The sequence below is a fragment of the Lygodium microphyllum genome, chromosome 16 (assembly GCF_053477565.2).
Source record: "Lygodium microphyllum isolate KBCC chromosome 16, Lygodium_microphyllum_v1.1.10, whole genome shotgun sequence".
NCBI classification, from domain to species: Eukaryota; Viridiplantae; Streptophyta; class Polypodiopsida; order Schizaeales; family Lygodiaceae; genus Lygodium; species Lygodium microphyllum.
The window spans coordinates 114,913,109-114,922,505 of NC_141150.1; the positions used below are offsets into that span (position 1 = coordinate 114,913,109).

At 38.5% G+C, this 9,397-nt stretch overlaps 1 non-coding gene across 1 annotated transcript; it reads left to right on the plus strand.

Moving 5' to 3' along the window:
• Positions 1-9,017: 9,017 nt before the first annotated feature.
• TRNAS-AGA (transfer RNA serine (anticodon AGA)) lies at positions 9,018-9,099 on the plus strand. The gene has a single exon. It is a non-coding gene; the product is annotated as a tRNA-Ser (tRNA).
• The last annotated feature ends 298 nt before the right edge of the window (positions 9,100-9,397 follow it).

The window sequence follows — 9,397 nt, forward strand, 5'->3', positions numbered from 1 at the left end:
GAACAATTGAGCAAATCACAATTGACCAAAAACCCTCCCAATGCCCCACATTGCTCATTGATGTTGGCCTTATCCGTGTTAAATCTAACTTAGAATGGTTGGAGTGCCTAAAAGTCATGGATTATGATTAATTGGAATCCCATACTTTTGATCTTGCTTCCAACCTTGATTTTCTCACTACTACATCCTTAGAAGACCCAGCCTTTGATGCTCCATCGACATGTGTGAAGTCTAACTTAGAGTTAGATGTTAGCACTAACTTGGATCCTGAAATGCCTTAGCCTACCCTTTCTCCCCTCGAACTTGCCAGTTAACTTGAGAAGGAAGCATCTTAAGATAGCTCAAAAGAACCTGACTTTAATGCAAGCTCTAAATGTAAGCCCTAGGATCTCCCTAAATGCTTTACTCAATTCAAGAAAGGGGATTGGATTGCCATTATGCTTGGTGCCAAACGACAAGGTGCAACTAGCAAATCTATTGAAGGCCTAACTAAAGTAAAGGAAGTTAACCTTACTGAGGAAGGGAAAACACCTAAACCAGCCTTTATTGCTGAGGATTTAAGCAAGAAAGATGATGAGGTGCTCATCTGATTACTCAAGGAGTTCCGTAATGTGTTTGTTTGGAATTACATAGATCTCAAAGGAGTGCCACTTCACATGCTTACTCACATTATTCCCATGCGGCAAGATGTGCTAAACCTGTCAAGGAGAGACCCTATCCCATGAATCCTCACTATGCTCAAAGGAGTGCTACCTCACGCACTTACTCACACTATTCCTATGTGGCTAGATGCTAAACCTGTCCAGGAGTTCCGCAATGTGTTTGTCTGGAATTACACAAATCTCAAAGGAGTGCCATCTCATGTGCTTACTCACACTATTCCCATGTGGCTAGATGCTAAACTTGTCAAGGAGAGGCCCTATCCCATGAATCCTTGCTACGCTCAGCATCATGTGAAGGAGGAATTTGACAAATTGTAGAAAGTAGGATTCATCTATGAGATTGAGCATACTTACTAGGTATCACTCATTATTGTGGTACTAAAAAAGAATGGCAAAATTCAAGGACATATCAACTATAAGAAGGTCAATGTAGGAACCAAATGCGACCACTATCCATTGCCCCTATACAGATTACATGATTGAGAGAGTGGCCATGAAGGAGGCTTATAGCTTCCTAGATGGATTCTTCAAATACAATCAGGTTTAGGTTCACCCAAGCTCTCTCTCTCTCTCTCTCTCTCTCTCTCTCTCTCTCTCTCTCTCTCTCTCTCTCTCTCTCTCTCTCTCTCTCTCTCTCTCTCTCTCTCTCTCTCTCTCTCTCTCTCTCTCTCTCTCTCTCTCTCTAGCTTACAACAATTTTAGCAACTCCCTCCTATAATGCTACAATACTACCTTTGGGCTCCTCCTACATTAATAGCTTTGGACTTTTATTTTATTTTTTATTTTTTTTAACACACACACACACACTCTCTCTCTCTCTCTCTCTCTCTCTCTCTCTCTCTCTCTCTCTCTCTCTCTCTCTCTCTCTCTCTCTAGCTTACAACAATTTTAGCAACTCCCTCCTATAATGCTACAATACTACCTTTGGGCTCCTCCTACATTAATAGCTTTGGACTTTTATTTTATTTTTTATTTTTTTTAACACACACACACACACACACACTCTCTCTCTCTCTCTCTCTCTCTCTCTCTCTCTCTCTCTCTCTCTCTCTCTCTCTCTCTCTCTCTCTCTCTCTCTCTCTCTCTCTCTCTCTCTCTCTCTCTCTCTCTCTCTCTCTCTCTCTCTCTCCCTCTCTCTCTCTCTCTCTCCAACTTGTGATCAAATTCCTATATCTAAAATTTTTTGGCCTTAGTACAATTATACTAAAAATGCACATTTTCATTATACTTTAATAGTATTAAAAATTTTAAAATCTTTAATAAGGTCTTTATTTTTCCAAATACACAATGCAAAGACAATAGCCATTATACATTATGGTAATTGTTAGTTTTCTATGTTAAGAGAAAAAAAATTAAAATGTTAGTTTTCCAAATGAGAGAGAGATTATTGCTTTGATTTTTTTTTTGTCGAGAAGGGAGTTGTTGACAATCCCCTTCTCGAGACGAAAAACAAATTCACAAGTCTTCTCCATCATTTCTTTGAGGAGACTTTTTTTTCACCAAACAGGGGGTTGCCAACAACTCCTTGGCTAAAAGAATTTTCATTAAGTCCTCTCTAATTTTTTTAAATTGAATAGGGGAGAGTCGACAAACCCATCCTAGCCAAAAATAAATTCATACATCAACTTGTGAATTTCTTTTCGCCAAGAAAAGGTTGCTAGCAATCCCTGTCCAATGCAAAAAAAATTCACCTTAGAGAGATGATAGAGGGGAGTTGTGAATTTTTTATTATCGAGAAGGGGTCGTTGACAACCCCCTTCCTAGTGGAAAACACTTCAAAGCAAGTTACATAATCTCTCTCTCTCTCTCTCTCTCTCTCTCTCTCTCTCTCTCTCTCTCTCTCTCTCTCTCTCTCTCTCTCTCTCTCTCTCTCTCTCTCTCTCTCTCTCTCTCTCATTTATAATGAGAAAACTACTACAATATTCAAGTGAACAAAGATTCACTCTTCTAGTTTAGATAGGAGATAAGGAGAATTTCAAACAAGATGATAATAGGAGTCTCAAAAGTCATGCAAGTTAGCAACATGGAGACTTCTTTACATGTGTAACTTAGTATATTTCTATAAAAGTTTATTTGCAAATTTGGTATCGTGTCAATGTATTCTCTATATGTAATAGAACTATGAATGCTAGGTTCATCTACGGGCAATTTGGAGAGGGTATATTACAAACTTTGCGAGGGTAATGCAAGGATTAGGTGGACTTGAAGGAGGCGTAGCTCATGTATAAGAATCACTTGATTGAGCAGCAATGGAATGAGAAGGTGTACCAAAGATATCCTATCTTCCTCCACTACTTAAAGGTGAATCCCCTCCAATGAGAAGGCATATACCAAAAATACTTGAAAAAAAATGTGTAAGAGATATAAGGATCCAGATTCTTGGTAAGTAAGTCCACATGTATTCTTTAGAATAGGTCACACTTTTATGTCTTCTTCTAAAGAGATTCTGGTTGATCATAGGAAAGTAATACCACCGGTGCATTTGTTCTCATAACTCATTCTTCAGGAAGGAGTCAAGGTGAAGCCATAGTTTCTAAAATGTTTTAATGATATTGATTGACACTTTAGTCCTACAATGATATTATTAATGGATGATGGCATAAAGAAGACGTGATGTAATTCCCTAGCTCCTTCATATATACATCTATATTTGAAGAAAATCCCATGTACACAAACCTCTTCAAACACATGATTCCCTATTTGACTGAGGAAAATCCCTTGGATACCATCCTCTTAAAATACATGCTTCCCTATTTGACTGAGCCAGTAGGTTTTGACGAGGGAGCCTACAAGTTTGTTAGAGAATACCCATTTCACCCTCTTGAAATGGAGCTGGATTGCTATTTAATGTTTGCAATAAATATGTTTGTTTGCTTTGCACATAGTAGTTCACTAAGTTGCAAATGCATTTGTGGATTTAGTATATTTTTTTGTAGTAAGATCATGAAATACAACGTGAAATATATTAGTATATTAAAATATTTTATTATTAAAATTTGGAGTGTAAAATGAAGAATTCTTGGAAGCTATAGATAATGGAAGCAATATAGAGCTATATTTTATAGAGACTAAGCAATTGCTTACAAGGGTCTATGATAAACAAATGTGTAACTTCAATCCATATGTAAGCCTAATCAAATGAGGAAGAGAGGGAGTAAGAGAAACAGAAAGAGGAATGTGTAAGTAGAAGTGGATGTGTTTGTGGTTTGCTCATGTGTGCATAATTGAAGTACTAACCCAACAGGAGATGTAATTATAAAATATGTGCAAAGAAGGGAGAGAGGGGGGATGTGAATGTATATGTAGTGTGATATCACTTATGTATGCATAATTGAACCACTAACATTATGATAATATTATCAAAGATAAGCACATAAGCTTCATCTAGTGATGTAAATAAGTTAAGGAGAGAGAACTACTAATGCATGATGAGAGAGAGAGAGAGAGTTAGGGTTGAAAAAGACACAGAAAGAGAGAGAGAGAGAGAGAGAGAGAGAGAGAGAGAGAGAGAGAGAGAGATTATTATTCAAAAGGAGGAGAGGGAGATGTATGTCATGTGTCCCCAATGTGTGTGTGTGTGTGTGTGTGTGTGTGTGATGTAAGTGTATCTAGTTTCGCTCATATATGCACAATTGAAATACTAATAGATCATGATGTAATTGTAACATATATGTAAATAATTGAGAGAGAGAAAATGTGAATATATACATCAGTGTGATATCACTAACATTGTGACAATATTATAAAAAATAATCACATAAGCTTAATGTAGTGATGTAAAGAAGTTAAGGAGAGAGAATTGCTAATCTATTGTTAGAGAGAGAGAGAGAGAGAGGGTATCATTAAGGGGGGGAAGGAGAGGGAAATGCATGTCATGGGTCTCTGAGAGAGAGAGAGAGAGAGATATATATATATATATATATATATATATATATTATTGAGGGGAGTGAGATATTGATCCCCAACATATGAGGGGGGAGAGAGAGAAAGAGAGAAAGAAGAGATTTTTGCTTGTGGCTCTAATGAGGGGGAGAGTAAGATGTGGTGGTGGTCGTGGCAATGCAGGAATAGCAAAGGTGCTTGATATATGCCCAAAAGAAAAAGAGGACCAAGTGGACAATGTGGAATAAAATTGGAGGTTGCCAAAAAGAGCTTGCCTAAGAGCTCGCTTCTTGTACGCAGTCTAAAACTCGAAGCCCAGCATTCTCTTAGTCAATGGTATAAACTCATGGATGTTAAAAATATCCTTTTGGAAGACATGTGCCACTTCACATGAAGAAACAAGTATACCTCTCCGACTTGGAGGGTAACTCGTCTTAATAGAGCATATGTTTCTAGAGGTGTCTGGTGGCTTGATCCGTCGATGATCGTGCAAGTGATCACTAAGTTTAATACCTAGGACCATTTTCATTTTCTTTTGAGATTTGCATGTCTCAAAGATGATCATAGGAATTGCGGCCCTCTTCCCTTCAAAGTTAACTTTTCTCTTCTACAACGTCCATGTTTGGAGGCTAGGATATTTGAGGCTTGGGGCTTCCCTACTACTAGTGGTGACTCTCTCAACAATGGGATTAGAAGATACAACACGTAATAGAAGCAGCAAAATCATGGCCATGAACAAGCCAAACAAAAGCAAGAGATGGTCCTTGCTATTGTCCATATATGTGATGGTCTTATGTTTATTGCTTGTCTTCACCCTAATGATCCTATGACAATGTATAACAAAAGAGGAACACAAACATGAAGAGAAAAGGAGAAGAGAGAAGACAATAGAAAGGAAAGAGAAATTTGCACTAAATCTAGAAAGAATGCTAAATACAATGATGCACAAATCAATCCCTACACATAGCCCAAAACATGATGAGGCAACTGGATCAACCTAGAAAATAATGACAACACTAGAGATGGTATTGGAGATAGAGACAGAGTATGGAGCTACTAGCCCCTATGAGAGATGGAGAAAAACACCAAATTCGAAGCGTGTACTTGTAGAAGAGGAAGAAGAATGATCAATCACACAAGTGCCCCACCAACTATGAATAGCTAAAATGCCTCTGAATTGGTTGACCAACCTATAGTGCCACCAAATTGAAAGGTGAGAAGGATCGAAACTTGCACTTGGAGAGCTATGGCAGGAGAGCAATGGCGGGAGAGCTATGGCGGGAGAGCAGGAAAGAGAGAGACACAAAATGGGAACTCCAATAGTCACAATGTGTGACTGGGCCTTCCTTTATTCAAATTGTCACTCAAAGAATAAAGAATAAAGTGATGGTGAGACGGGCACCCGCCACCTGCAGTGTGCAGTGGTGGGTACTGTTAGTGTAAAATCATGCTTTGGGTCTCAATCAAGAGTTTTTCTTAATTAACATTGATCTAGATACCGCATATGACCATATCCATTGGGATTTATTATCCTAGCATTGGCCAAAGCTGGTTTCAGCTCAAGATTCTATAAGGCCTTGGATGCTCTCTTTGCCAATGCATATGCTTCACTCTACATAAATGGTTATCTTTGCAATGTTTTATTAAGCAAGTTTGCCCACTTTTGCCTCTTCTATTTGCCCTTGTTTTTTGTCCCCTTTTGAGGAATGTCAATCTCTAATTCAAAGAAAGACGATCAACGGTCTTACTCCCTGATGGCTCAGTATTTTCCACTCAGATGTTCACAAATGATAATGCCAATATCGTTTCTCAAGATGAACAGAGCATTGCCTCACTCTTTGGGCTCTATGAGGAATTATGTTGTGTGCTAAGCTTCATTGTTAGTTGGGGTAACTAAGGTGTTACAACTCCATTATGAGGAGACCAATCTGATCTTACCTAAGTTTCATATTGTTGACATAGGGCTTGGGAAGGTTATCAAGTATTTAGGGTGCCCTCTGGGGGTTGGCATCTCACAAAAGTGAAGGTTCTTGTGGATGTTTGACAAGCTTGATGGGAAATTGCAATAATCTATGAATCTTCCTCTTTCTACTTATGGTAAGCTTGTGGTGGTGATTCACTCCATGACAATGTGGCTTTGATCTTTCCCTTTAGCAAAGTCACATGGGGACAGCTTGAGAAGAAGTTTTGGGATTTTATTTGGACATCTAATTTAAGGAAAGGCTAGCACTCCATCTACTCAGAGAAGGTGACTTCTCCGCATGAGTTTGGTGGGCTTGGAGTCCCTCACCTTTTCAATAAGTCACTCAGTTTTGTTGGCAAGTGGCCACAAATGATTCAATTTGCTTTGCCTTGGGCACCAGTTAGGTTCTCGATTGTTGTTGCTCCCATCCCCAACCTGAAAGGGATGGAGACACAATGTCATGATTGGTAGCTATCTAAGCCCCTAGAGATTAAGATCAAGTAGTTGGATACTACCAACTCCATTGTTAATTCATGTGTAGTGTTTCTTCAAAAAATTCATTGGTTTGGTGATCGTATCAAGGGGAATGGAAGTCTTAGTCTTTCTATCTAGATCAATCCTTTACTGATCAAAGCAAGCGGCTCTATGGCCTTTGAGAATCCTAAGCCTTTTTTTTTTTCTTAGTATAAGATGTGGATTCATAAGTGGTGTGACCTTTGGAATCCTCAAAGTATGGATTGCATACCCCTACTGGATGTTGCCACTAGGTTTGGCTCGTCTTATGAGGAGATGGATTGACTAGATTGTGCTAGGAGTAAGCTATTCCTAGATTGGACAAGTTCCCCTAGGATGTCATGGCCCTTCAATTTAAAGTATGTTGGCCCACATGATTTCCCCCTTCCTAATCTCTAGAGCTAAATCGAAGATGATTGAGTCCAAGCATAATTGGGTACTCCAAGCTTGGAAAGTTTGGAACAAAAGAAACAACCATTTATCTCTAGAATCTATGTAGCTCATTGTCTCTAAACCTTGGAATGCCACCTTTTCTATCAAGTTCAAATTCTTTTTGTGGAAGGTATTAATGAGAAAAGTTCCTATGGGAGATCATCTTAGTAAGTGGGCCTCTATCCCCTCCAATGTGCCATGTTTGTCATCCTATCAATGAGAATATTTATCATCTATTCTAGGAGTGCAAGGGTTCAAGGTCATTTTGGTATAAGATCTAGAATTGGTTTTTCAAAGTTGGCCTACATGACAAGATGACTTAGAAACGAGCCCTATTGGGAGTGAAAGGGAGGATGAACCCTACCTCAATGCCTTCTTGGAATGTCATAAGGACTATTGCACTACTACTGACCCTATGGGAAGCTTAGAATTGATGGTTTTTAAGCATGTCCCTTGGGTTTTAGTGTCCCCAATAGATTGTTTTTGTAAGGTATTTTTTAGATTTTGAGGGTGATGTCCTCAAGTGAGGGTGTTGACATGTATAAGATAGTTTATCTCAAGCTTTCTTGCTTAGTTTTGTTTTCCCAAATAGACTAATGTATATATTATTTACTTTCTAGGAATACAACACATTGCATTACAAAACATTAGTGATAAATATCACTTGGGCACACTAGATCACAAAATATTAGCAATAAATATCACTTGGGCAAAGGTTGGTTTCATGTCCTTAGAGAATAACTTACAGTTTTGTTGGTGGATTTTGAGGAATGTAGGTTACCAGGTTTAATTTGGTCATTTGCAATTTGGAAAATGGGAGGTTAGGCATTTGTAACTACTAAGGGAGCATCAAATGGATTGGTCTCATAATGTAAAACTTTTCCATGTATGGAAGGGATCTCATTCCCATGGTACAATTTTAGCAAGCCAAGAAGCAAATGAAGAGTAGATGTGTTTAGGTGTTTTGATTGCTAAGGGATTAATTACCTGATGAGCTTTTGGTATGTTAGTTATGACTCCTTATTGCTTACATAGGGAGTGTTGACATGTGGGAAATCTTTTTAAGGTAGATGGAGAAAGTTGGTTCCCATGTTGTGCTTCTTAAGGTAGCATTATGTTTTGGCAGCCATGAGTGAATTAATTAAAGGCTTGCTAACATGTTTTAATCTAAGATGTACTATACAAGTTTCGATGGCTATTGTGAATAACCTTGCCTCCTTATGATGTGTTTGGCCACTACCTCATTAACCAAGTCTAAAAGCTTTTAATCCTCTCGTGGTTGAGAAAATCTATAATTTCTCGTAAAAAATCGGTAGAAACCGTCCAAAACAAGGTCATCAAGAGCATTACGGATGCCTCTAATCACGGTATTAAGTGATGTACCTTTGTTGATCGAACGGATTAGAGCGCAGTGTGGGCAAAATTTTTAAACAATCAGCTAAAAATAATTTGTAAAGCTATGAAATTTCATATCATGTTGTTTAATCCCTATGAAAAAACAGTAAAGGTGGGAATTTTAAATATAAAATGAATTTAATAAATTCTGACAGGCCTTCCTGCCTGCGGTGGACGTGCCGGAGTGGTTATCGGGCATGACTAGAAATCATGTGGGCTTCGCCCGCGCAGGTTCGAATCCTGCCGTCCACGGACACTTCCGCTGGCTAAATTTAATAAAAGGTTTTTAACATTTCCGTTGGTCGGGATTAAATGTTTTACCACTAGAAATATATGTTAATTGAAAGTAGTAGCTCGGCATAGGCCTTGCCAAAAACACGTTTAGGCCTTTTTGAAAGCACTTCATGGTAAGGGCTCCTTTGCGTACTTGGACTCTCTTACTAATCACTCTAGCTGCAAAATTACTTATAATAAGCATTTTCATCTCGACCCTAGAGACTTTATATTGCCCCACAAGATTTTGTATACAATAGTGCTAGTTATACGAGTG